The 25,218-nt window shown below is 46.8% G+C and overlaps 12 non-coding genes and 2 pseudogenes across 12 annotated transcripts; all 14 read right to left on the reverse strand.

Moving 5' to 3' along the window:
* Positions 1-5,844: 5,844 nt before the first annotated feature.
* On the reverse strand, positions 5,845-6,035 carry LOC142702900 (U2 spliceosomal RNA). Its single transcript, XR_012867288.1, has one exon. It is a non-coding gene; the product is annotated as a U2 spliceosomal RNA (small nuclear RNA).
* Positions 6,036-7,325: 1,290 nt separating this feature from the next.
* LOC142702901 (U2 spliceosomal RNA) lies at positions 7,326-7,516 on the reverse strand. Its single transcript, XR_012867289.1, has one exon. It is a non-coding gene; the product is annotated as a U2 spliceosomal RNA (small nuclear RNA).
* Positions 7,517-8,806: 1,290 nt separating this feature from the next.
* On the reverse strand, positions 8,807-8,997 carry LOC142702902 (U2 spliceosomal RNA). Its single transcript, XR_012867290.1, has one exon. It is a non-coding gene; the product is annotated as a U2 spliceosomal RNA (small nuclear RNA).
* A 1,290-nt stretch (positions 8,998-10,287) lies between these two features.
* On the reverse strand, positions 10,288-10,508 carry LOC142702927 (U2 spliceosomal RNA; annotated as a pseudogene).
* Positions 10,509-11,262: 754 nt separating this feature from the next.
* On the reverse strand, positions 11,263-11,332 carry LOC142702932 (U2 spliceosomal RNA; annotated as a pseudogene).
* A 1,290-nt stretch (positions 11,333-12,622) lies between these two features.
* On the reverse strand, positions 12,623-12,813 carry LOC142702903 (U2 spliceosomal RNA). The gene has a single exon (XR_012867291.1). It is a non-coding gene; the product is annotated as a U2 spliceosomal RNA (small nuclear RNA).
* Positions 12,814-14,103: 1,290 nt separating this feature from the next.
* LOC142702905 (U2 spliceosomal RNA) lies at positions 14,104-14,294 on the reverse strand. Its single transcript, XR_012867293.1, has one exon. It is a non-coding gene; the product is annotated as a U2 spliceosomal RNA (small nuclear RNA).
* A 1,290-nt stretch (positions 14,295-15,584) lies between these two features.
* On the reverse strand, positions 15,585-15,775 carry LOC142702907 (U2 spliceosomal RNA). Its single transcript, XR_012867294.1, has one exon. It is a non-coding gene; the product is annotated as a U2 spliceosomal RNA (small nuclear RNA).
* Positions 15,776-17,065: 1,290 nt separating this feature from the next.
* Positions 17,066-17,256, reverse strand: LOC142702908 (U2 spliceosomal RNA). The gene has a single exon (XR_012867295.1). It is a non-coding gene; the product is annotated as a U2 spliceosomal RNA (small nuclear RNA).
* Positions 17,257-18,546: 1,290 nt separating this feature from the next.
* On the reverse strand, positions 18,547-18,737 carry LOC142702909 (U2 spliceosomal RNA). The gene has a single exon (XR_012867296.1). It is a non-coding gene; the product is annotated as a U2 spliceosomal RNA (small nuclear RNA).
* Positions 18,738-20,027: 1,290 nt separating this feature from the next.
* Positions 20,028-20,218, reverse strand: LOC142702910 (U2 spliceosomal RNA). Its single transcript, XR_012867297.1, has one exon. It is a non-coding gene; the product is annotated as a U2 spliceosomal RNA (small nuclear RNA).
* Positions 20,219-21,508: 1,290 nt separating this feature from the next.
* LOC142702911 (U2 spliceosomal RNA) lies at positions 21,509-21,699 on the reverse strand. Its single transcript, XR_012867298.1, has one exon. It is a non-coding gene; the product is annotated as a U2 spliceosomal RNA (small nuclear RNA).
* A 1,290-nt stretch (positions 21,700-22,989) lies between these two features.
* LOC142702912 (U2 spliceosomal RNA) lies at positions 22,990-23,180 on the reverse strand. The gene has a single exon (XR_012867299.1). It is a non-coding gene; the product is annotated as a U2 spliceosomal RNA (small nuclear RNA).
* Positions 23,181-24,470: 1,290 nt separating this feature from the next.
* Positions 24,471-24,661, reverse strand: LOC142702913 (U2 spliceosomal RNA). Its single transcript, XR_012867300.1, has one exon. It is a non-coding gene; the product is annotated as a U2 spliceosomal RNA (small nuclear RNA).
* Positions 24,662-25,218: the final 557 nt, after the last annotated feature.

Genomic DNA, 25,218 nt, shown 5'->3' on the forward strand with positions numbered 1-25,218 from the left:
ACAGTTTCTGACTCACCACAATGGCTTCTGGGACATTTGGCTGATCTAACTAAACCCCTATTATGCTGAAAATCCCTAACAGGGACACACTGATGCACTGCTGCCCAGGCTAGATCCTTCTGCGGATTAAATAAACAATTAGCAGAGACATTTTTCCAAATTTGTTTGGCTACTGCAACTGGATACCGTTCGATTGGTAATGTAATTTTCTTTTGCTGCACGTAATATGTTAGCTTTCTCTGATCTTTTAACACCTCAATGTTTACATGCTGTAGTTTAAACTGCACTACAATTTTTTCCACCACCTCGTAAAACTTGGGGAGAATCAGAGCATAAGGTCTGTGTAACTCCAACTTTACCCATGAATATTTCTGCAGGACATAACCTGTGAAGAATAATGTCCACATACCACATTTTGTATTGGATAACACACATTTTATCACGAAGCTGAAAAATTTCAAGTAAATGAACATATCAAGATCAGGCATACTCTTGCCTCCTTGCCTTTTTTCTCTGCATACCTTGTCTCTGGATAGTTTTTCCATCTGCGAGCTCCAAAGAAAAAAGAATAAAACTTTTTTAAGTCTTTTTAACCATAAATTATTCATGGGAAATACAAGGCCCACAAATAAAATGACCGGCAAAAGTTCTGCTTTGATTACCAAAACTTTACCTTCCATGGAGAGATCCCTTAATTTCCAAAAATTTACTTTATTTTGCATTTTAGTTTTGACCATCTCCCAACTTTCCTCTCCTGAGACCTCTTTATTGAACCAAATCCCAAGGACTTTTATTTTATCAGATAATTTTATCTGGTCTGGCAGTTCTTGCTGCCATGCACCCAATGTCATACAAGCACATTTGTTAATATTAAGTACTAACCCTGCGGCACCTTCAAACATTCTTGACCAAAGGATGACTCGCTGTACACTTGTGCCTGTAGATGCAACAATATTAACATCATCCATATATGCAATGCATTTCACTTGATCTCCATTAGACCCAGGCAAAAAAATTCCTCTGATAATCTTATCATTCCTCAAGGTTATTAAAAATGGCTCCAAAGCACAAATAAAGAGGATTGGTGAAAGAGGGCACCCCTGCCTTACTCCACACAAGAGTGGCACCCCTTCACTAAACATACCATTAATTTCAACAGTACTATATGCTCCCTTATATAGGGTTTTAATTTTATTAACAAAACCGGTCGGAAACCCCATTTTCTCCAAGACCTGAAATAAAAAGGACTGGTTAACTGAATCATAAGCTTTTTTGAAATCAAGACTTAATAAACAAACTGCTTGTTTCCTGTCTGTACTATACAGTAACGCATCTCTCAGTACTGACAAGCTCTGGGCAATGCATCTCCCAGGTACTGCACAGGATTGGTCCTCACCTATTACCTTGTGAATGACCTTTTTCATTCTATTGGCCAAAATTTTTGCCGCTAGTTTCATATCACAATTTAATAAAGTTATCGGCCTCCAGTTTCCAATGTCCTGCTTGTCACCTCCTTTAAATAACAAAGTAATAACCCCCTCCTGAAGGCTAGAGGGTACAGAGGACTCCTTTAAAATATCTCTGCATATCAAGGTAACCTCCTCTTTTATAATATCCCAAAACTTTATATAAAATTCATATGTCAGCCCATCTACTCCAGGGGTTTTGTTTTTACCAAAGCTTTTTAAAGTATCCAAAATTTCCTCTTCTGTTACCTCCTCCAGTAGGCCTTTACAGTCTTCCTCCGTCAGATTAGAATCTAAAACATTTAGAAATTGATTAACACAACTATTATCTCTTCTCTCCTGTGAAAATAGAGATGCATAAAAGTTGCTTGCCACTTTAAGCATCCCCTGGGTATTCTCCACATACCCATCTCCATATTTTAAAGAGATCATTTTTTCCTTCTTCTTAATTTTTTTAAAGAAATAACTTGAACATTTCTCTCCTTCTTCAACCCATTTTGTTTTAGTACCAAAAATAATTTTTTTACCATTCTCCTTAATTTTTTTCTCCCTTTCCATTTTAAGAAAGGAGATCCTTTCCTCCACATCATAACCCCTTTCTTTTGCAGCCTGTAGGGCCCGAAGTTTAAAAACTACACCATGTAGCTCTTCTCTTTTTTCTGCGGCGATCTTCCGTCCCCACTTTTTGAAGAAATTTTTAATGTCTTTTTTAACACGTAGCCACCAGCAAAGACTGGACGTATATTTGATTCTGGAAAACTTAAACTTAAAAAACATATTAGAAAAACTTTCTACTACTCTCTGGTCTTCTAAAAGAAGTCTGTTTAGCTTCCAGAACCCTCTTCCACATTCTAAACCTCCTTCAAAACCTATTTCAACTAATAACCCATGATGGTCTGAAAATACATTATCCTCTAACTTACAATCAATAATTGTTAAATTTTTTGACACAAACACGTAATCTATACGTGAGCTGGTTTGTCCATTTGACCATGTGTACCCAGCATCACCTGCCTTACACGAGACCCATGCGTCTGTTAGATTTGTATCAGATACCAAAGTTCTCAGTACTTTACTAGCAATGTCCTCTTTAGTGTCTTCTTGGTCCCTTTTCCTCTTCCGATCTCTTTTGTCCAGGACAGTGTTGAAATCACCGCAGATAATTGTTGGTCTCGCATCTGGAACAAAGAGAGAAAGTGCTTCCAAAAGCTCCACCCTCCCTTTTTTCCCGGGAGGTGCATAAATATTAAAGAAACGGAAAACTTTTTTGTGCAGAACAGCAGTTACGTAAAGCAAACGTCCAGGTATAATTTCCTGAAAACTTAAAATTTCCCAATCTGGGCTGTTAAACAAAATACAAATACCTGCTGATCTATTATCTAGACCAGTGGACCATACTGAAGGCCCTTTAGTCCATTCCTTTTCTAATGGCTTAATGTCCACATCAAAACCTATGCCACATTCCTGTAAAAACAAAATATCTGCCGGCATAGAACCCAAATAACTTAAAACTGCTGCTCTTCTCACCTTTCCTTTAATACTCCTTACATTTAAGGAGAAACATTTTAGTGCACTCATGTTCCTGAGTCACTACTACACATCCTCCGAAGGGTGACAGGTTCACCCTCTCCATCAGACTCCTGTAAGGCTTTCTTTTTACATCTTCCCTCCCCTTTGCCTTTCTTTCCTCCTGGCCTTTTAAGACACACGGTTTTATCCATCTCGTCCCCCTCTTCCTCCTCCACAATGATCTTCTCTTCTGGAGCTTCTCTTTTTCCTTGCTGATTCTCCTCTTTACTGGACTCCTGACTTTGTGACGCCTCTCTGTTTGGACTCTTCTTCCTCTTCGTAGCCGGACCCTCCTCCTGCTGGACCGCACCTGTAAGGAAAGAAGAAACAAGGCTGCCTCCAAGGGGGTTTCCCCCCCCAGAGGCAACAACCTCCGGACTTTCTCCACTTGATATCTCCTGCTCAACCGGTAAATTTGGAGGTAAATTACTGCTGCTTAGGATGTCCAAAAAATTATTCTCTGTTAGAATGTCTTCTATGTCCTGTTGAATGGAGGTTTGTATTGCGGTCATAGATGGCTCAGAGGGACCGCTTTTTGCTGCTTCCGCATATGTTTTCTTTCTCACCCTTGCTGGACATGCCCCAAACAAATGGTCATCCTTCCCGCATAAATCACAGGTTTTTTTTAACTTGGGGCATCCTCTGGTAGTATGTTCCGCACTGTTGCAATTTGAACATTTTTGGCCAGATGGGCAACTCTCTTGTAAGTGTCCATATGACATACAATTCCTGCAGTAATAAGATTGACCTCTATAGAACAAACGTCCTCTGCTCTTACCCAGGGAGAAGAAAGCTGGTGGAGTTCTCCGACCTCTAGGATCTCCAGGATCTTCTTTAAAGACCACCACGTACTGCCTCTTGCCATTCCATACTCCCCACTTATTGGTCAATTTCTTCAGGTATCTCACCCTTGCACAGTATCTCAAGAGAAAACTTGTAATATCATCTTCATCAATGTAAGGGTTAAAAACGTGCACAGTTAGAAGCACTTCCTCATGCATATAAAGGAATTCCAATTTTATCCCTTCAAAATCCGCATGTTTTTCAAATTTTTGATAACGTTGGTATAAATTATGACAGTTCCCAATTGCATAGAAGGTTAGATCAAAAAAACCAGACCTGGAAAAATCCTGGAAACACAGCAGTTCCTCCGGTTGAAAAGCAAGATGACCCAGCAAAATCTTCTCAAAGATGTAATGATCGTTGATCTTCTCCCGATATCCTTCCTGTATCCGAATACGAATGGTGTTTCGCAGCCGCACCGAAGCCGGCAAATCCCCTCGGTCCTCCAACATGATCCGCAGTTCCTAAGGGCAATAAAGAACAGAGATTTCCTCCATAGAGTCAATCCTGCGATCCCTCCTTAAATATCCATACAGCAGGATTCACCCCCCCTATAGCAGCATGTGGCTTAAGACGATAAATCGCCGATGCCACAAGGCCGAAGGGGCTACTGTCCTGGTTCTGGACTGCCTAGTGACTAAACTACTTGAGCTTAGCCAAAAGGCCGAGAAGCGATAACCCGAGCGGCCCTTGCCTTGCCCGAGCCTGTCCCATACTGCTGTTCACCCCTTGCAGCGATTCAGCCTACTCCTAGGCAATTCCATGGGGCCCTGCAGGCTCACACACATTTACAGCTACTAAGCGGGAGGTGAATAAAGGCCGGAGAGGAAGCCAGACAGGATTTGCTTCTTTTGCTTGCACCACAATGCAGTGCTGAAAGAGGAGGAATCTACATAAAAACGCCTTCCTGGCAACGCCCAAATGCCCTCCTGCCATGCAGATAAACACTGGCAGCGGCAGCAAGTGCATGCCCACAGCCACCCCTTGTTCCTTCACACCTTGTATCAGCTTTAATCCAGTCCTGTGCTGCCTGCTGAGCAGCACTGAACAACACTGCCTGGGCCCAGGCTTTTATCTCTGAGGCAGGCCCCATTATGATGTCAGAAAGCTGGCTCTGGAATCCTGAGGGCTCCACTATGACACGTGCAAAGTTCCGTCTGAACTTTATATAAGACTGTGAGGCTCAGTCAGTCACTCAGTGTTGCCTGAGAGGGCAACACTGCAACAGCCGGCCGCCAGGCTGTCTTTTTTTTGCACATTTATTTGCCTCCAGGAGGCCACAAGAGGGAGACAAGGGACTGCAAAATGGAAAATAGGCATCCACCAACTTTACAGACAACTTCTCTTTGCTCCTACAACCTCCATCCTTGCACAGTTTGTTATTCTTCCAGGTAACATAGTAACAAATCCAAATTGCTGCTCTCTTTGTAGGCAAGCAAGGGTTTGTTGCAACTGCAATTCTTACTTCTTCTTGAAATGTAGGGACGACAGTACATTCCATCACATCCACCTAGTGTACACAGGTAGGTCCATTGTGGCGGGTAGGCGGCTGGCTGCTTTAATGGCTGTTTGCTGTTCCCCTACTCCACTCCACTCCACTATTTGACTGTGGTGCTGCATCAATCAGTGGCTGGCTCAGGTGCAGCTCTTTAACTTACCTAGGAGGGAGGGAGGGAGGGCGGAGAGAAGACAAGGAAGGTGAATGAGCTGTTCCAATGTGAAATGCCGGAAACACAGAAACACAGAAGACACACACACACACACACACACACACACAACAAGAGGTGGCAATGTATTCATTAATTGCATTTAATAAATGAGCTCATTATCACACATGACTGTACAAATGCATTGTCCAACAGGTGTTGAAATAATGGGATTAAAAGGGGAGATCCCTTCAGAAAGACAGAAACAATGGCAAAGAGAAAAAACACTTTTGGAATCTGATTTTAGTCAACACATAAGGGAAGGGTGCACCGGTCCTGGAAATACTGCAATACCAGGTCAATGCGTGGAGTGGACAGAGCAAGCTCTATTTCCATCTCCCTGTTCTAAAAATCCATTTAATATATGGTCCCCAGATAGGGGACGTATCAGATATTAAACTGATAAGAACAGATACTACACTTGATCTTAGCCAAAAGGCCGAGAAGCGATAACCCGAGCGGCCCTTGCCTTGCCCGAGCCTGTCCCATACTGCTGTTCACCCCTTGCAGCGATTCAGCCTACTCCTAGGCAATTCCATGGGGCCCTGCAGGCTCACACACATTTACAGCTACTAAGCGGGAGGTGAATAAAGGCCGGAGAGGAAGCCAGACAGGATTTGCTTCTTTTGCTTGCACCACAATGCAGTGCTGAAAGAGGAGGAATCTACATAAAAACGCCTTCCTGGCAACGCCCAAATGCCCTCCTGCCATGCAGATAAACACTGGCAGCGGCAGCAAGTGCATGCCCACAGCCACCCCTTGTTCCTTCACACCTTGTATCAGCTTTAATCCAGTCCTGTGCTGCCTGCTGAGCAGCACTGAACAACACTGCCTGGGCCCAGGCTTTTATCTCTGAGGCAGGCCCCATTATGATGTCAGAAAGCTGGCTCTGGAATCCTGAGGGCTCCACTATGACACGTGCAAAGTTCCGTCTGAACTTTATATAAGACTGTGAGGCTCAGTCAGTCACTCAGTGTTGCCTGAGAGGGCAACACTGCAACAGCCGGCCGCCAGGCTGTCTTTTTTTTGCACATTTATTTGCCTCCAGGAGGCCACAAGAGGGAGACAAGGGACTGCAAAATGGAAAATAGGCATCCACCAACTTTACAGACAACTTCTCTTTGCTCCTACAACCTCCATCCTTGCACAGTTTGTTATTCTTCCAGGTAACATAGTAACAAATCCAAATTGCTGCTCTCTTTGTAGGCAAGCAAGGGTTTGTTGCAACTGCAATTCTTACTTCTTCTTGAAATGTAGGGACGACAGTACATTCCATCACATCCACCTAGTGTACACAGGTAGGTCCATTGTGGCGGGTAGGCGGCTGGCTGCTTTAATGGCTGTTTGCTGTTCCCCTACTCCACTCCACTCCACTATTTGACTGTGGTGCTGCATCAATCAGTGGCTGGCTCAGGTGCAGCTCTTTAACTTACCTAGGAGGGAGGGAGGGAGGGCGGAGAGAAGACAAGGAAGGTGAATGAGCTGTTCCAATGTGAAATGCCGGAAACACAGAAACACAGAAGACACACACACACACACACACACACACACAACAAGAGGTGGCAATGTATTCATTAATTGCATTTAATAAATGAGCTCATTATCACACATGACTGTACAAATGCATTGTCCAACAGGTGTTGAAATAATGGGATTAAAAGGGGAGATCCCTTCAGAAAGACAGAAACAATGGCAAAGAGAAAAAACACTTTTGGAATCTGATTTTAGTCAACACATAAGGGAAGGGTGCACCGGTCCTGGAAATACTGCAATACCAGGTCAATGCGTGGAGTGGACAGAGCAAGCTCTATTTCCATCTCCCTGTTCTAAAAATCCATTTAATATATGGTCCCCAGATAGGGGACGTATCAGATATTAAACTGATAAGAACAGATACTACACTTGATCTTAGCCAAAAGGCCGAGAAGCGATAACCCGAGCGGCCCTTGCCTTGCCCGAGCCTGTCCCATACTGCTGTTCACCCCTTGCAGCGATTCAGCCTACTCCTAGGCAATTCCATGGGGCCCTGCAGGCTCACACACATTTACAGCTACTAAGCGGGAGGTGAATAAAGGCCGGAGAGGAAGCCAGACAGGATTTGCTTCTTTTGCTTGCACCACAATGCAGTGCTGAAAGAGGAGGAATCTACATAAAAACGCCTTCCTGGCAACGCCCAAATGCCCTCCTGCCATGCAGATAAACACTGGCAGCGGCAGCAAGTGCATGCCCACAGCCACCCCTTGTTCCTTCACACCTTGTATCAGCTTTAATCCAGTCCTGTGCTGCCTGCTGAGCAGCACTGAACAACACTGCCTGGGCCCAGGCTTTTATCTCTGAGGCAGGCCCCATTATGATGTCAGAAAGCTGGCTCTGGAATCCTGAGGGCTCCACTATGACACGTGCAAAGTTCCGTCTGAACTTTATATAAGACTGTGAGGCTCAGTCAGTCACTCAGTGTTGCCTGAGAGGGCAACACTGCAACAGCCGGCCGCCAGGCTGTCTTTTTTTTGCACATTTATTTGCCTCCAGGAGGCCACAAGAGGGAGACAAGGGACTGCAAAATGGAAAATAGGCATCCACCAACTTTACAGACAACTTCTCTTTGCTCCTACAACCTCCATCCTTGCACAGTTTGTTATTCTTCCAGGTAACATAGTAACAAATCCAAATTGCTGCTCTCTTTGTAGGCAAGCAAGGGTTTGTTGCAACTGCAATTCTTACTTCTTCTTGAAATGTAGGGACGACAGTACATTCCATCACATCCACCTAGTGTACACAGGTAGGTCCATTGTGGCGGGTAGGCGGCTGGCTGCTTTAATGGCTGTTTGCTGTTCCCCTACTCCACTCCACTCCACTATTTGACTGTGGTGCTGCATCAATCAGTGGCTGGCTCAGGTGCAGCTCTTTAACTTACCTAGGAGGGAGGGAGGGAGGGCGGAGAGAAGACAAGGAAGGTGAATGAGCTGTTCCAATGTGAAATGCCGGAAACACAGAAACACAGAAGACACACACACACACACACACACACACACAACAAGAGGTGGCAATGTATTCATTAATTGCATTTAATAAATGAGCTCATTATCACACATGACTGTACAAATGCATTGTCCAACAGGTGTTGAAATAATGGGATTAAAAGGGGAGATCCCTTCAGAAAGACAGAAACAATGGCAAAGAGAAAAAACACTTTTGGAATCTGATTTTAGTCAACACATAAGGGAAGGGTGCACCGGTCCTGGAAATACTGCAATACCAGGTCAATGCGTGGAGTGGACAGAGCAAGCTCTATTTCCATCTCCCTGTTCTAAAAATCCATTTAATATATGGTCCCCAGATAGGGGACGTATCAGATATTAAACTGATAAGAACAGATACTACACTTGATCTTAGCCAAAAGGCCGAGAAGCGATAACCCGAGCGGCCCTTGCCTTGCCCGAGCCTGTCCCATACTGCTGTTCACCCCTTGCAGCGATTCAGCCTACTCCTAGGCAATTCCATGGGGCCCTGCAGGCTCACACACATTTACAGCTACTAAGCGGGAGGTGAATAAAGGCCGGAGAGGAAGCCAGACAGGATTTGCTTCTTTTGCTTGCACCACAATGCAGTGCTGAAAGAGGAGGAATCTACATAAAAACGCCTTCCTGGCAACGCCCAAATGCCCTCCTGCCATGCAGATAAACACTGGCAGCGGCAGCAAGTGCATGCCCACAGCCACCCCTTGTTCCTTCACACCTTGTATCAGCTTTAATCCAGTCCTGTGCTGCCTGCTGAGCAGCACTGAACAACACTGCCTGGGCCCAGGCTTTTATCTCTGAGGCAGGCCCCATTATGATGTCAGAAAGCTGGCTCTGGAATCCTGAGGGCTCCACTATGACACGTGCAAAGTTCCGTCTGAACTTTATATAAGACTGTGAGGCTCAGTCAGTCACTCAGTGTTGCCTGAGAGGGCAACACTGCAACAGCCGGCCGCCAGGCTGTCTTTTTTTTGCACATTTATTTGCCTCCAGGAGGCCACAAGAGGGAGACAAGGGACTGCAAAATGGAAAATAGGCATCCACCAACTTTACAGACAACTTCTCTTTGCTCCTACAACCTCCATCCTTGCACAGTTTGTTATTCTTCCAGGTAACATAGTAACAAATCCAAATTGCTGCTCTCTTTGTAGGCAAGCAAGGGTTTGTTGCAACTGCAATTCTTACTTCTTCTTGAAATGTAGGGACGACAGTACATTCCATCACATCCACCTAGTGTACACAGGTAGGTCCATTGTGGCGGGTAGGCGGCTGGCTGCTTTAATGGCTGTTTGCTGTTCCCCTACTCCACTCCACTCCACTATTTGACTGTGGTGCTGCATCAATCAGTGGCTGGCTCAGGTGCAGCTCTTTAACTTACCTAGGAGGGAGGGAGGGAGGGCGGAGAGAAGACAAGGAAGGTGAATGAGCTGTTCCAATGTGAAATGCCGGAAACACAGAAACACAGAAGACACACACACACACACACACACACACACAACAAGAGGTGGCAATGTATTCATTAATTGCATTTAATAAATGAGCTCATTATCACACATGACTGTACAAATGCATTGTCCAACAGGTGTTGAAATAATGGGATTAAAAGGGGAGATCCCTTCAGAAAGACAGAAACAATGGCAAAGAGAAAAAACACTTTTGGAATCTGATTTTAGTCAACACATAAGGGAAGGGTGCACCGGTCCTGGAAATACTGCAATACCAGGTCAATGCGTGGAGTGGACAGAGCAAGCTCTATTTCCATCTCCCTGTTCTAAAAATCCATTTAATATATGGTCCCCAGATAGGGGACGTATCAGATATTAAACTGATAAGAACAGATTTTTTTTTTTTTTTTTTTTTTTTGAAAGCCCGAGTCGTGCTTTCTATCACCCAAGTGCATAAAAAGTGCAGAGGTGCCACACAAAAAGTGCACAAGGATGCGGTCTATCGCAGCCCTTCTCTTAAAAGAGAGAGGCCCCGCATAACCATTCCCTGACCCTCCAAACCATAGGCCTAGAGGATCAAGGATCGATGGTCCCCCCTCGCCGAAGCTTAGGGAGACCCAAACACACTCCTAGGCTTCTACCTGGGCTGCCACCCCAGTGTCCACCTAGGAGCCTGCATCCTAGTTGCACCTCCCCTCCGAAGAAGGGAGGCCGGGTTGCAGGGGAAAAAGGAACCAGAAGGCCACACATTTTCCCCCTAGACCTCAGGAGGGTCCCAAAAGGGCACCGCATCCCAAAATCCTTGTGACAAACGTGACAAACACACAGTGAAAAACAAAATTAAATAAGTGGATGTGCGCTGTGATACAGCCTGGACATCCGCCAGGTATAAAAAATTCCTCATCTCCCAGCCAGAAGGCCGGGAGAATAAAGGTGTGTGCTCATATAGCGTGAAAGAGAGTGCGTGCAAGTGTGCCTTCACTCAGTGGGATCCCACCCCCAGTGAGTTAGGGCACCCCAGGGTCACCAGCCCTGGGGCACATAGCAACTCGGGCTTCCAAACTACCCGGCCTAATGACCTCGATCCGGCGGTCGCCTGGTCACCTACAAATGGTACCTTTAAACCAAATGCGTACACCAGAGCGATGACCGTTGTGGTTCCCTGCCCTCACCTCGGCGTTCTGTCATCCCCCTACGATGGCCCACGTACCACCGGCAGGGATGATTACTAACCTCAGCTTGAGCAGGTACTACACTTGATCTTAGCCAAAAGGCCGAGAAGCGATAACCCGAGCGGCCCTTGCCTTGCCCGAGCCTGTCCCATACTGCTGTTCACCCCTTGCAGCGATTCAGCCTACTCCTAGGCAATTCCATGGGGCCCTGCAGGCTCACACACATTTACAGCTACTAAGCGGGAGGTGAATAAAGGCCGGAGAGGAAGCCAGACAGGATTTGCTTCTTTTGCTTGCACCACAATGCAGTGCTGAAAGAGGAGGAATCTACATAAAAACGCCTTCCTGGCAACGCCCAAATGCCCTCCTGCCATGCAGATAAACACTGGCAGCGGCAGCAAGTGCATGCCCACAGCCACCCCTTGTTCCTTCACACCTTGTATCAGCTTTAATCCAGTCCTGTGCTGCCTGCTGAGCAGCACTGAACAACACTGCCTGGGCCCAGGCTTTTATCTCTGAGGCAGGCCCCATTATGATGTCAGAAAGCTGGCTCTGGAATCCTGAGGGCTCCACTATGACACGTGCAAAGTTCCGTCTGAACTTTATATAAGACTGTGAGGCTCAGTCAGTCACTCAGTGTTGCCTGAGAGGGCAACACTGCAACAGCCGGCCGCCAGGCTGTCTTTTTTTTGCACATTTATTTGCCTCCAGGAGGCCACAAGAGGGAGACAAGGGACTGCAAAATGGAAAATAGGCATCCACCAACTTTACAGACAACTTCTCTTTGCTCCTACAACCTCCATCCTTGCACAGTTTGTTATTCTTCCAGGTAACATAGTAACAAATCCAAATTGCTGCTCTCTTTGTAGGCAAGCAAGGGTTTGTTGCAACTGCAATTCTTACTTCTTCTTGAAATGTAGGGACGACAGTACATTCCATCACATCCACCTAGTGTACACAGGTAGGTCCATTGTGGCGGGTAGGCGGCTGGCTGCTTTAATGGCTGTTTGCTGTTCCCCTACTCCACTCCACTCCACTATTTGACTGTGGTGCTGCATCAATCAGTGGCTGGCTCAGGTGCAGCTCTTTAACTTACCTAGGAGGGAGGGAGGGAGGGCGGAGAGAAGACAAGGAAGGTGAATGAGCTGTTCCAATGTGAAATGCCGGAAACACAGAAACACAGAAGACACACACACACACACACACACACACACAACAAGAGGTGGCAATGTATTCATTAATTGCATTTAATAAATGAGCTCATTATCACACATGACTGTACAAATGCATTGTCCAACAGGTGTTGAAATAATGGGATTAAAAGGGGAGATCCCTTCAGAAAGACAGAAACAATGGCAAAGAGAAAAAACACTTTTGGAATCTGATTTTAGTCAACACATAAGGGAAGGGTGCACCGGTCCTGGAAATACTGCAATACCAGGTCAATGCGTGGAGTGGACAGAGCAAGCTCTATTTCCATCTCCCTGTTCTAAAAATCCATTTAATATATGGTCCCCAGATAGGGGACGTATCAGATATTAAACTGATAAGAACAGATACTACACTTGATCTTAGCCAAAAGGCCGAGAAGCGATAACCCGAGCGGCCCTTGCCTTGCCCGAGCCTGTCCCATACTGCTGTTCACCCCTTGCAGCGATTCAGCCTACTCCTAGGCAATTCCATGGGGCCCTGCAGGCTCACACACATTTACAGCTACTAAGCGGGAGGTGAATAAAGGCCGGAGAGGAAGCCAGACAGGATTTGCTTCTTTTGCTTGCACCACAATGCAGTGCTGAAAGAGGAGGAATCTACATAAAAACGCCTTCCTGGCAACGCCCAAATGCCCTCCTGCCATGCAGATAAACACTGGCAGCGGCAGCAAGTGCATGCCCACAGCCACCCCTTGTTCCTTCACACCTTGTATCAGCTTTAATCCAGTCCTGTGCTGCCTGCTGAGCAGCACTGAACAACACTGCCTGGGCCCAGGCTTTTATCTCTGAGGCAGGCCCCATTATGATGTCAGAAAGCTGGCTCTGGAATCCTGAGGGCTCCACTATGACACGTGCAAAGTTCCGTCTGAACTTTATATAAGACTGTGAGGCTCAGTCAGTCACTCAGTGTTGCCTGAGAGGGCAACACTGCAACAGCCGGCCGCCAGGCTGTCTTTTTTTTGCACATTTATTTGCCTCCAGGAGGCCACAAGAGGGAGACAAGGGACTGCAAAATGGAAAATAGGCATCCACCAACTTTACAGACAACTTCTCTTTGCTCCTACAACCTCCATCCTTGCACAGTTTGTTATTCTTCCAGGTAACATAGTAACAAATCCAAATTGCTGCTCTCTTTGTAGGCAAGCAAGGGTTTGTTGCAACTGCAATTCTTACTTCTTCTTGAAATGTAGGGACGACAGTACATTCCATCACATCCACCTAGTGTACACAGGTAGGTCCATTGTGGCGGGTAGGCGGCTGGCTGCTTTAATGGCTGTTTGCTGTTCCCCTACTCCACTCCACTCCACTATTTGACTGTGGTGCTGCATCAATCAGTGGCTGGCTCAGGTGCAGCTCTTTAACTTACCTAGGAGGGAGGGAGGGAGGGCGGAGAGAAGACAAGGAAGGTGAATGAGCTGTTCCAATGTGAAATGCCGGAAACACAGAAACACAGAAGACACACACACACACACACACACACACACAACAAGAGGTGGCAATGTATTCATTAATTGCATTTAATAAATGAGCTCATTATCACACATGACTGTACAAATGCATTGTCCAACAGGTGTTGAAATAATGGGATTAAAAGGGGAGATCCCTTCAGAAAGACAGAAACAATGGCAAAGAGAAAAAACACTTTTGGAATCTGATTTTAGTCAACACATAAGGGAAGGGTGCACCGGTCCTGGAAATACTGCAATACCAGGTCAATGCGTGGAGTGGACAGAGCAAGCTCTATTTCCATCTCCCTGTTCTAAAAATCCATTTAATATATGGTCCCCAGATAGGGGACGTATCAGATATTAAACTGATAAGAACAGATACTACACTTGATCTTAGCCAAAAGGCCGAGAAGCGATAACCCGAGCGGCCCTTGCCTTGCCCGAGCCTGTCCCATACTGCTGTTCACCCCTTGCAGCGATTCAGCCTACTCCTAGGCAATTCCATGGGGCCCTGCAGGCTCACACACATTTACAGCTACTAAGCGGGAGGTGAATAAAGGCCGGAGAGGAAGCCAGACAGGATTTGCTTCTTTTGCTTGCACCACAATGCAGTGCTGAAAGAGGAGGAATCTACATAAAAACGCCTTCCTGGCAACGCCCAAATGCCCTCCTGCCATGCAGATAAACACTGGCAGCGGCAGCAAGTGCATGCCCACAGCCACCCCTTGTTCCTTCACACCTTGTATCAGCTTTAATCCAGTCCTGTGCTGCCTGCTGAGCAGCACTGAACAACACTGCCTGGGCCCAGGCTTTTATCTCTGAGGCAGGCCCCATTATGATGTCAGAAAGCTGGCTCTGGAATCCTGAGGGCTCCACTATGACACGTGCAAAGTTCCGTCTGAACTTTATATAAGACTGTGAGGCTCAGTCAGTCACTCAGTGTTGCCTGAGAGGGCAACACTGCAACAGCCGGCCGCCAGGCTGTCTTTTTTTTGCACATTTATTTGCCTCCAGGAGGCCACAAGAGGGAGACAAGGGACTGCAAAATGGAAAATAGGCATCCACCAACTTTACAGACAACTTCTCTTTGCTCCTACAACCTCCATCCTTGCACAGTTTGTTATTCTTCCAGGTAACATAGTAACAAATCCAAATTGCTGCTCTCTTTGTAGGCAAGCAAGGGTTTGTTGCAACTGCAATTCTTACTTCTTCTTGAAATGTAGGGACGACAGTACATTCCATCACATCCACCTAGTGTACACAGGTAGGTCCATTGTGGCGGGTAGGCGGCTGGCTGCTTTAATGGCTGTTTGCTGTTCCCCTACTCCACTCCACTCCACTATTTGACTGTGGTGCTGCATCAATCAGTGGCTGGCTCAGGTGCAGCTCTTTAACTTACCTAGGAGGGAGGGAGGGAGGGCGGAGAGAAGACAAGGAAGGTGAATGAGCTGTTCCAATGTGAAATGCCGGAAACACAGAAACACAGAAGACACACACACACACACACACACACACACAACAAGAGGTGGCAATGTATTCATTAATTGCATTTAATAAATGAGCTCATTATCACACATGACTGTACAAATGCATTGTCCAACAGGTGTTGAAATAATGGGATTAAAAGGGGAGATCCCTTCAGAAAGACAGAAACAATGGCAAAGAGAAAAAACACTTTTGGAATCTGATTTTAGTCAACACATAAGGGAAGGGTGCACCGGTCCTGGAAATACTGCAATACCAGGTCAATGCGTGGAGTGGACAGAGCAAGCTCTATTTCCATCTCCCTGTTCTAAAAATCCATTTAATATATGGTCCCCAGATAGGGGACGTATCAGATATTAAACTGATAAGAACAGATACTACACTTGATCTTAGCCAAAAGGCCGAGAAGCGATAACCCGAGCGGCCCTTGCCTTGCCCGAGCCTGTCCCATACTGCTGTTCACCCCTTGCAGCGATTCAGCCTACTCCTAGGCAATTCCATGGGGCCCTGCAGGCTCACACACATTTACAGCTACTAAGCGGGAGGTGAATAAAGGCCGGAGAGGAAGCCAGACAGGATTTGCTTCTTTTGCTTGCACCACAATGCAGTGCTGAAAGAGGAGGAATCTACATAAAAACGCCTTCCTGGCAACGCCCAAATGCCCTCCTGCCATGCAGATAAACACTGGCAGCGGCAGCAAGTGCATGCCCACAGCCACCCCTTGTTCCTTCACACCTTGTATCAGCTTTAATCCAGTCCTGTGCTGCCTGCTGAGCAGCACTGAACAACACTGCCTGGGCCCAGGCTTTTATCTCTGAGGCAGGCCCCATTATGATGTCAGAAAGCTGGCTCTGGAATCCTGAGGGCTCCACTATGACACGTGCAAAGTTCCGTCTGAACTTTATATAAGACTGTGAGGCTCAGTCAGTCACTCAGTGTTGCCTGAGAGGGCAACACTGCAACAGCCGGCCGCCAGGCTGTCTTTTTTTTGCACATTTATTTGCCTCCAGGAGGCCACAAGAGGGAGACAAGGGACTGCAAAATGGAAAATAGGCATCCACCAACTTTACAGACAACTTCTCTTTGCTCCTACAACCTCCATCCTTGCACAGTTTGTTATTCTTCCAGGTAACATAGTAACAAATCCAAATTGCTGCTCTCTTTGTAGGCAAGCAAGGGTTTGTTGCAACTGCAATTCTTACTTCTTCTTGAAATGTAGGGACGACAGTACATTCCATCACATCCACCTAGTGTACACAGGTAGGTCCATTGTGGCGGGTAGGCGGCTGGCTGCTTTAATGGCTGTTTGCTGTTCCCCTACTCCACTCCACTCCACTATTTGACTGTGGTGCTGCATCAATCAGTGGCTGGCTCAGGTGCAGCTCTTTAACTTACCTAGGAGGGAGGGAGGGAGGGCGGAGAGAAGACAAGGAAGGTGAATGAGCTGTTCCAATGTGAAATGCCGGAAACACAGAAACACAGAAGACACACACACACACACACACACACACACAACAAGAGGTGGCAATGTATTCATTAATTGCATTTAATAAATGAGCTCATTATCACACATGACTGTACAAATGCATTGTCCAACAGGTGTTGAAATAATGGGATTAAAAGGGGAGATCCCTTCAGAAAGACAGAAACAATGGCAAAGAGAAAAAACACTTTTGGAATCTGATTTTAGTCAACACATAAGGGAAGGGTGCACCGGTCCTGGAAATACTGCAATACCAGGTCAATGCGTGGAGTGGACAGAGCAAGCTCTATTTCCATCTCCCTGTTCTAAAAATCCATTTAATATATGGTCCCCAGATAGGGGACGTATCAGATATTAAACTGATAAGAACAGATACTACACTTGATCTTAGCCAAAAGGCCGAGAAGCGATAACCCGAGCGGCCCTTGCCTTGCCCGAGCCTGTCCCATACTGCTGTTCACCCCTTGCAGCGATTCAGCCTACTCCTAGGCAATTCCATGGGGCCCTGCAGGCTCACACACATTTACAGCTACTAAGCGGGAGGTGAATAAAGGCCGGAGAGGAAGCCAGACAGGATTTGCTTCTTTTGCTTGCACCACAATGCAGTGCTGAAAGAGGAGGAATCTACATAAAAACGCCTTCCTGGCAACGCCCAAATGCCCTCCTGCCATGCAGATAAACACTGGCAGCGGCAGCAAGTGCATGCCCACAGCCACCCCTTGTTCCTTCACACCTTGTATCAGCTTTAATCCAGTCCTGTGCTGCCTGCTGAGCAGCACTGAACAACACTGCCTGGGCCCAGGCTTTTATCTCTGAGGCAGGCCCCATTATGATGTCAGAAAGCTGGCTCTGGAATCCTGAGGGCTCCACTATGACACGTGCAAAGTTCCGTCTGAACTTTATATAAGACTGTGAGGCTCAGTCAGTCACTCAGTGTTGCCTGAGAGGGCAACACTGCAACAGCCGGCCGCCAGGCTGTCTTTTTTTTGCACATTTATTTGCCTCCAGGAGGCCACAAGAGGGAGACAAGGGACTGCAAAATGGAAAATAGGCATCCACCAACTTTACAGACAACTTCTCTTTGCTCCTACAACCTCCATCCTTGCACAGTTTGTTATTCTTCCAGGTAACATAGTAACAAATCCAAATTGCTGCTCTCTTTGTAGGCAAGCAAGGGTTTGTTGCAACTGCAATTCTTACTTCTTCTTGAAATGTAGGGACGACAGTACATTCCATCACATCCACCTAGTGTACACAGGTAGGTCCATTGTGGCGGGTAGGCGGCTGGCTGCTTTAATGGCTGTTTGCTGTTCCCCTACTCCACTCCACTCCACTATTTGACTGTGGTGCTGCATCAATCAGTGGCTGGCTCAGGTGCAGCTCTTTAACTTACCTAGGAGGGAGGGAGGGAGGGCGGAGAGAAGACAAGGAAGGTGAATGAGCTGTTCCAATGTGAAATGCCGGAAACACAGAAACACAGAAGACACACACACACACACACACACACACACAACAAGAGGTGGCAATGTATTCATTAATTGCATTTAATAAATGAGCTCATTATCACACATGACTGTACAAATGCATTGTCCAACAGGTGTTGAAATAATGGGATTAAAAGGGGAGATCCCTTCAGAAAGACAGAAACAATGGCAAAGAGAAAAAACACTTTTGGAATCTGATTTTAGTCAACACATAAGGGAAGGGTGCACCGGTCCTGGAAATACTGCAATACCAGGTCAATGCGTGGAGTGGACAGAGCAAGCTCTATTTCCATCTCCCTGTTCTAAAAATCCATTTAATATATGGTCCCCAGATAGGGGACGTATCAGATATTAAACTGATAAGAACAGATACTACACTTGATCTTAGCCAAAAGGCCGAGAAGCGATAACCCGAGCGGCCCTTGCCTTGCCCGAGCCTGTCCCATACTGCTGTTCACCCCTTGCAGCGATTCAGCCTACTCCTAGGCAATTCCATGGGGCCCTGCAGGCTCACACACATTTACAGCTACTAAGCGGGAGGTGAATAAAGGCCGGAGAGGAAGCCAGACAGGATTTGCTTCTTTTGCTTGCACCACAATGCAGTGCTGAAAGAGGAGGAATCTACATAAAAACGCCTTCCTGGCAACGCCCAAATGCCCTCCTGCCATGCAGATAAACACTGGCAGCGGCAGCAAGTGCATGCCCACAGCCACCCCTTGTTCCTTCACACCTTGTATCAGCTTTAATCCAGTCCTGTGCTGCCTGCTGAGCAGCACTGAACAACACTGCCTGGGCCCAGGCTTTTATCTCTGAGGCAGGCCCCATTATGATGTCAGAAAGCTGGCTCTGGAATCCTGAGGGCTCCACTATGACACGTGCAAAGTTCCGTCTGAACTTTATATAAGACTGTGAGGCTCAGTCAGTCACTCAGTGTTGCCTGAGAGGGCAACACTGCAACAGCCGGCCGCCAGGCTGTCTTTTTTTTGCACATTTATTTGCCTCCAGGAGGCCACAAGAGGGAGACAAGGGACTGCAAAATGGAAAATAGGCATCCACCAACTTTACAGACAACTTCTCTTTGCTCCTACAACCTCCATCCTTGCACAGTTTGTTATTCTTCCAGGTAACATAGTAACAAATCCAAATTGCTGCTCTCTTTGTAGGCAAGCAAGGGTTTGTTGCAACTGCAATTCTTACTTCTTCTTGAAATGTAGGGACGACAGTACATTCCATCACATCCACCTAGTGTACACAGGTAGGTCCATTGTGGCGGGTAGGCGGCTGGCTGCTTTAATGGCTGTTTGCTGTTCCCCTACTCCACTCCACTCCACTATTTGACTGTGGTGCTGCATCAATCAGTGGCTGGCTCAGGTGCAGCTCTTTAACTTACCTAGGAGGGAGGGAGGGAGGGCGGAGAGAAGACAAGGAAGGTGAATGAGCTGTTCCAATGTGAAATGCCGGAAACACAGAAACACAGAAGACACACACACACACACACACACACACACAACAAGAGGTGGCAATGTATTCATTAATTGCATTTAATAAATGAGCTCATTATCACACATGACTGTACAAATGCATTGTCCAACAGGTGTTGAAATAATGGGATTAAAAGGGGAGATCCCTTCAGAAAGACAGAAACAATGGCAAAGAGAAAAAACACTTTTGGAATCTGATTTTAGTCAACACATAAGGGAAGGGTGCACCGGTCCTGGAAATACTGCAATACCAGGTCAATGCGTGGAGTGGACAGAGCAAGCTCTATTTCCATCTCCCTGTTCTAAAAATCCATTTAATATATGGTCCCCAGATAGGGGACGTATCAGATATTAAACTGATAAGAACAGATACTACACTTGATCTTAGCCAAAAGGCCGAGAAGCGATAACCCGAGCGGCCCTTGCCTTGCCCGAGCCTGTCCCATACTGCTGTTCACCCCTTGCAGCGATTCAGCCTACTCCTAGGCAATTCCATGGGGCCCTGCAGGCTCACACACATTTACAGCTACTAAGCGGGAGGTGAATAAAGGCCGGAGAGGAAGCCAGACAGGATTTGCTTCTTTTGCTTGCACCACAATGCAGTGCTGAAAGAGGAGGAATCTACATAAAAACGCCTTCCTGGCAACGCCCAAATGCCCTCCTGCCATGCAGATAAACACTGGCAGCGGCAGCAAGTGCATGCCCACAGCCACCCCTTGTTCCTTCACACCTTGTATCAGCTTTAATCCAGTCCTGTGCTGCCTGCTGAGCAGCACTGAACAACACTGCCTGGGCCCAGGCTTTTATCTCTGAGGCAGGCCCCATTATGATGTCAGAAAGCTGGCTCTGGAATCCTGAGGGCTCCACTATGACACGTGCAAAGTTCCGTCTGAACTTTATATAAGACTGTGAGGCTCAGTCAGTCACTCAGTGTTGCCTGAGAGGGCAACACTGCAACAGCCGGCCGCCAGGCTGTCTTTTTTTTGCACATTTATTTGCCTCCAGGAGGCCACAAGAGGGAGACAAGGGACTGCAAAATGGAAAATAGGCATCCACCAACTTTACAGACAACTTCTCTTTGCTCCTACAACCTCCATCCTTGCACAGTTTGTTATTCTTCCAGGTAACATAGTAACAAATCCAAATTGCTGCTCTCTTTGTAGGCAAGCAAGGGTTTGTTGCAACTGCAATTCTTACTTCTTCTTGAAATGTAGGGACGACAGTACATTCCATCACATCCACCTAGTGTACACAGGTAGGTCCATTGTGGCGGGTAGGCGGCTGGCTGCTTTAATGGCTGTTTGCTGTTCCCCTACTCCACTCCACTCCACTATTTGACTGTGGTGCTGCATCAATCAGTGGCTGGCTCAGGTGCAGCTCTTTAACTTACCTAGGAGGGAGGGAGGGAGGGCGGAGAGAAGACAAGGAAGGTGAATGAGCTGTTCCAATGTGAAATGCCGGAAACACAGAAACACAGAAGACACACACACACACACACACACACACACAACAAGAGGTGGCAATGTATTCATTAATTGCATTTAATAAATGAGCTCATTATCACACATGACTGTACAAATGCATTGTCCAACAGGTGTTGAAATAATGGGATTAAAAGGGGAGATCCCTTCAGAAAGACAGAAACAATGGCAAAGAGAAAAAACACTTTTGGAATCTGATTTTAGTCAACACATAAGGGAAGGGTGCACCGGTCCTGGAAATACTGCAATACCAGGTCAATGCGTGGAGTGGACAGAGCAAGCTCTATTTCCATCTCCCTGTTCTAAAAATCCATTTAATATATGGTCCCCAGATAGGGGACGTATCAGATATTAAACTGATAAGAACAGATACTACACTTGATCTTAGCCAAAAGGCCGAGAAGCGATAACCCGAGCGGCCCTTGCCTTGCCCGAGCCTGTCCCATACTGCTGTTCACCCCTTGCAGCGATTCAGCCTACTCCTAGGCAATTCCATGGGGCCCTGCAGGCTCACACACATTTACAGCTACTAAGCGGGAGGTGAATAAAGGCCGGAGAGGAAGCCAGACAGGATTTGCTTCTTTTGCTTGCACCACAATGCAGTGCTGAAAGAGGAGGAATCTACATAAAAACGCCTTCCTGGCAACGCCCAAATGCCCTCCTGCCATGCAGATAAACACTGGCAGCGGCAGCAAGTGCATGCCCACAGCCACCCCTTGTTCCTTCACACCTTGTATCAGCTTTAATCCAGTCCTGTGCTGCCTGCTGAGCAGCACTGAACAACACTGCCTGGGCCCAGGCTTTTATCTCTGAGGCAGGCCCCATTATGATGTCAGAAAGCTGGCTCTGGAATCCTGAGGGCTCCACTATGACACGTGCAAAGTTCCGTCTGAACTTTATATAAGACTGTGAGGCTCAGTCAGTCACTCAGTGTTGCCTGAGAGGGCAACACTGCAACAGCCGGCCGCCAGGCTGTCTTTTTTTTGCACATTTATTTGCCTCCAGGAGGCCACAAGAGGGAGACAAGGGACTGCAAAATGGAAAATAGGCATCCACCAACTTTACAGACAACTTCTCTTTGCTCCTACAACCTCCATCCTTGCACAGTTTGTTATTCTTCCAGGTAACATAGTAACAAATCCAAATTGCTGCTCTCTTTGTAGGCAAGCAAGGGTTTGTTGCAACTGCAATTCTTACTTCTTCTTGAAATGTAGGGACGACAGTACATTCCATCACATCCACCTAGTGTACACAGGTAGGTCCATTGTGGCGGGTAGGCGGCTGGCTGCTTTAATGGCTGTTTGCTGTTCCCCTACTCCACTCCACTCCACTATTTGACTGTGGTGCTGCATCAATCAGTGGCTGGCTCAGGTGCAGCTCTTTAACTTACCTAGGAGGGAGGGAGGGAGGGCGGAGAGAAGACAAGGAAGGTGAATGAGCTGTTCCAATGTGAAATGCCGGAAACACAGAAACACAGAAGACACACACACACACACACACACACACACAACAAGAGGTGGCAATGTATTCATTAATTGCATTTAATAAATGAGCTCATTATCACACATGACTGTACAAATGCATTGTCCAACAGGTGTTGAAATAATGGGATTAAAAGGGGAGATCCCTTCAGAAAGACAGAAACAATGGCAAAGAGAAAAAACACTTTTGGAATCTGATTTTAGTCAACACATAAGGGAAGGGTGCACCGGTCCTGGAAATACTGCAATACCAGGTCAATGCGTGGAGTGGACAGAGCAAGCTCTATTTCCATCTCCCTGTTCTAAAAATCCATTTAATATATGGTCCCCAGATAGGGGACGTATCAGATATTAAACTGATAAGAACAGATACTACACTTGATCTTAGCCAAAAGGCCGAGAAGCGATAACCCGAGCGGCCCTTGCCTTGCCCGAGCCTGTCCCATACTGCTGTTCACCCCTTGCAGCGATTCAGCCTACTCCTAGGCAATTCCATGGGGCCCTGCAGGCTCACACACATTTACAGCTACTAAGCGGGAGGTGAATAAAGGCCGGAGAGGAAGCCAGACAGGATTTGCTTCTTTTGCTTGCACCACAATGCAGTGCTGAAAGAGGAGGAATCTACATAAAAACGCCTTCCTGGCAACGCCCAAATGCCCTCCTGCCATGCAGATAAACACTGGCAGCGGCAGCAAGTGCATGCCCACAGCCACCCCTTGTTCCTTCACACCTTGTATCAGCTTTAATCCAGTCCTGTGCTGCCTGCTGAGCAGCACTGAACAACACTGCCTGGGCCCAGGCTTTTATCTCTGAGGCAGGCCCCATTATGATGTCAGAAAGCTGGCTCTGGAATCCTGAGGGCTCCACTATGACACGTGCAAAGTTCCGTCTGAACTTTATATAAGACTGTGAGGCTCAGTCAGTCACTCAGTGTTGCCTGAGAGGGCAACACTGCAACAGCCGGCCGCCAGGCTGTCTTTTTTTTGCACATTTATTTGCCTCCAGGAGGCCACAAGAGGGAGACAAGGGACTGCAAAATGGAAAATAGGCATCCACCAACTTTACAGACAACTTCTCTTTGCTCCTACAACCTCCATCCTTGCACAGTTTGTTATTCTTCCAGGTAACATAGTAACAAATCCAAATTGCTGCTCTCTTTGTAGGCAAGCAAGGGTTTGTTGCAACTGCAATTCTTACTTCTTCTTGAAATGTAGGGACGACAGTACATTCCATCACATCCACCTAGTGTACACAGGTAGGTCCATTGTGGCGGGTAGGCGGCTGGCTGCTTTAATGGCTGTTTGCTGTTCCCCTACTCCACTCCACTCCACTATTTGACTGTGGTGCTGCATCAATCAGTGGCTGGCTCAGGTGCAGCTCTTTAACTTACCTAGGAGGGAGGGAGGGAGGGCGGAGAGAAGACAAGGAAGGTGAATGAGCTGTTCCAATGTGAAATGCCGGAAACACAGAAACACAGAAGACACACACACACACACACACACACACACAACAAGAGGTGGCAATGTATTCATTAATTGCATTTAATAAATGAGCTCATTATCACACATGACTGTACAAATGCATTGTCCAACAGGTGTTGAAATAATGGGATTAAAAGGGGAGATCCCTTCAGAAAGACAGAAACAATGGCAAAGAGAAAAAACACTTTTGGAATCTGATTTTAGTCAACACATAAGGGAAGGGTGCACCGGTCCTGGAAATACTGCAATACCAGGTCAATGCGTGGAGTGGACAGAGCAAGCTCTATTTCCATCTCCCTGTTCTAAAAATCCATTTAATATATGGTCCCCAGATAGGGGACGTATCAGATATTAAACTGATAAGAACAGATACTACACTTGATCTTAGCCAAAAGGCCGAGAAGCGATAACCCGAGCGGCCCTTGCCTTGCCCGAGCCTGTCCCATACTGCTGTTCACCCCTTGCAGCGATTCAGCCTACTCCTAGGCAATTCCATGGGGCCCTGCAGGCTCACACACATTTACAGCTACTAAGCGGGAGGTGAATAAAGGCCGGAGAGGAAGCCAGACAGGATTTGCTTCTTTTGCTTGCACCACAATGCAGTGCTGAAAGAGGAGGAATCTACATAAAAACGCCTTCCTGGCAACGCCCAAATGCCCTCCTGCCATGCAGATAAACACTGGCAGCGGCAGCAAGTGCATGCCCACAGCCACCCCTTGTTCCTTCACACCTTGTATCAGCTTTAATCCAGTCCTGTGCTGCCTGCTGAGCAGCACTGAACAACACTGCCTGGGCCCAGGCTTTTATCTCTGAGGCAGGCCCCATTATGATGTCAGAAAGCTGGCTCTGGAATCCTGAGGGCTCCACTATGACACGTGCAAAGTTCCGTCTGAACTTTATATAAGACTGTGAGGCTCAGTCAGTCACTCAGTGTTGCCTGAGAGGGCAACACTGCAACAGCCGGC

The sequence above is a fragment of the Rhinoderma darwinii genome, unplaced genomic scaffold (genome assembly GCF_050947455.1).
Source record: "Rhinoderma darwinii isolate aRhiDar2 unplaced genomic scaffold, aRhiDar2.hap1 Scaffold_247, whole genome shotgun sequence".
Classification (NCBI taxonomy): Eukaryota; Metazoa; Chordata; class Amphibia; order Anura; family Rhinodermatidae; genus Rhinoderma; species Rhinoderma darwinii.